The sequence below is a fragment of the Salvelinus alpinus genome, chromosome 7 (assembly GCF_045679555.1).
Source record: "Salvelinus alpinus chromosome 7, SLU_Salpinus.1, whole genome shotgun sequence".
Classification (NCBI taxonomy): Eukaryota; Metazoa; Chordata; class Actinopteri; order Salmoniformes; family Salmonidae; genus Salvelinus; species Salvelinus alpinus.
Genome location: NC_092092.1, coordinates 31422635 through 31425413, shown reverse-complemented (window position 1 = coordinate 31425413; position 2779 = coordinate 31422635).

Sequence of the window (2779 nt, the reverse complement as noted above, 5' to 3'; positions counted from 1 at the left end):
CTTGGGTAGACCTGAATCAACAACCTCTGCATCATCAAAGACAGTTGCTTTGTGAGACGGTGTTAAAGTTCAGTTGGCCATATACACTGAGTGTACAAAACATTAGGAACACTTTCCTTATATTGAGTTGCACCCCCTTTTTGCCCTTGGATCAGCCTCAAGTCGTCGGGGCATGGACTACAAGGGGGATGCTGGCCCATGTTGACTCCAATGCTTCCCACAGTTGTCAAGTTGGCTGGATGTCCTTTGGGTGGTGGACCATTCTTGATACACAAGGGAAACTTTTGAGTGAAAAACCCATTAGTGTTGCAGTCACCTTGTATTTGAGGGTGTTTTTATACATATCTGTTAAACTGTTTTGAAATGAATGCACTTTATGTACAGTGCCTAAAGAAAGTATTTAAACCCCTTGACTTTTTCCACATTTTGTTGTATTACAAGGTGGGATTAAAATCTTTTTGTCAAAGATCTACACAAAATGCTTGAATGTCAAAGTGGAAGAAAATGTTTTACATTTGTAAAAATACAGTACCAGTCAAGTTTGGACACACCTGCTTTTCTTTATTTGTACTATTTTCTACATTGTAGAATAATAGTGGAGACATCTAAACTATGAAATAACACATATGGAATCATGTAGTAACCAGAAGTGTTATTTTGATTTGTTTATTTGAGATTCTTCAAAGTAGCTACCCTTTGCCTTGATGACAGCTTTGCACACTCTCGGCAGTCTCTCAACCAGCTTCACCTGGAAGGCTTTTCCAACACTCTTGAAGGAGTTCCCACATATACTGAGCACTTGTTGGCTGCTTTTCCTTCACTCTGCGGTCCAACTCATCCCAAACCATCTCAGTTGGGTTGAGGTCGGGTGATTGTGGACGTTCAAATCAAGGCCGGTCTGGACTGCTAGTCCAGACAGGACCAAAAAAAGACGTTGGCGTCATTCCGTGCTTACTAGGGTGTTACAATTCAATTTTATGAATGCCCATCCATGTGCTAGGCCCACATTTGTAAAACAGACTGTTGCATTGGCTTTATTAGTCCTGATTCCTGTGACTAATCTATTTGGCTCTGAATATCAGCTACCCAGATCCTATTTGGAATGTGTTTTCACAGCGGGAAATGCATTAGTATATATTTTTTGTTCGCTATGATTAACTTTGTTTTGGATGTGTTCAGAACAAGGTTAAGGGCAGAGAAAGCTTGTTGGACACTAAAAAAGCTTTGTTGTAGAGCGTTTAACACAAAATCCGGGGAGTGGCCAGCTGAGTACAAGTCTCATCTTCATATAAATGGATGAGGGAGTGTCCTACTGCCTGACCTATGTTGTTGATGTAAATTTAGAAGAGTGTGGGGCCTAGGATCGAGCCTTGGGGTACCCCCTTGGTGACAGACAGTGGCTGAGACAGCAGATGTTCTGACTTTATACACTGCACTCTTGGGGTGGCAGGTAGCCTAGTGGTTAGAGCATTGGACTAGTAACCAAAAGGTTGCTGGATCGAATCCCTCTGAGCTGACAAGGTAAAAATCTGTCGTTCTGCCCCTGAACAAGGCAGTTAACCCCGGTAGGCCGTCATGTTCTTAACTGACTTGCCTGGTTAAATAAAGGTTTAAAAAAGCTGTTTTGATAAACAGAGCAAGATATATATTCAAATCAAATCAATGTATTAGTCACGAGCCCCTAACCAACAATGCAGTTTAATACTTTTATTTCTATACATTTTAAAATAAAATTAACAAGTAATGAAAGAGCAGCAGTAAAATAACAATAGCGAGACTATATACAGGGGGGTACCGGTACAGAGTCAATATGCAGGGGCACCAGTTAGTCAAGGGAATATGTACATGTAGGTAGTTATTAAAGTGACTATGCATAGATAAGAGAGTAGCAGCGGTGTATATTGGCCTATAACGGTTAGGATCAGTTTGATCTCTCCCTTTAAATAAAGGACACACCGTGGCTGCCATCTAAGCAATGGGAACCTTCCCAGAGAGGAGAGATGGGCTCGGCGATGATAGGAGCTGCAATCTTAAAGAAGGATCTAAACAATTTGACCCAGATGTTTTTTTGGGGTCAAGTTTAAGGAGCACCTAAGACTCCCTGCAGGGAGAAACTTTATAGCGGGGCAGGGGGAAAAGAGGGAGGAGCATCGGGGCTAGACGCATTAGAAGGGCTGGGAGAACTGAGAGAACTGCTCCTTAAAATAACTAACTTGAGCCTTCTGGATGGCCGAGTGCACTTATTTCTCAATTGCCTGAATGACAGTCAAGCCGAGTATGCATGTGCTGAGCCTTCTTGAGGTGTCGAACCAGGGGCTGAACCTGTTCTTAATTCTTATTTTCTTTATGGGGGTGTGTTGGTTAACAATGCCAATGAAATCATGTTATAGGTATGCTTGTAATCATTAAGGATTGGAAAGTTTTCCAGGATACAAAAGAAATGGAGGAAAGCAATCTCCTAGAGGGAAACCTGTTTGACTGCTTTCCACTATACACTGGGAGATAAATTTACCTCTCAACAGCACAATAATCTAAAACGAGGCCAAATCTACACGAGTTGCTTTCCCTGACAGTGAATGTTACAGAGTGGCCGAGTTACAGTTTTGCCTTAAATCTACTTAAAATGTGGCAAAACCTGAAAATGGTTGTCTAGCAATGATCAACAACAAATTTGACAGAGCTTGAAGAATAGTTTTAATAAATGGGTAAATATTGCACAATCCAGGTGTGTAAAGACTCCCTGCTGTAATCGCGGCCAATGGTGCTTCTACAAAGCATT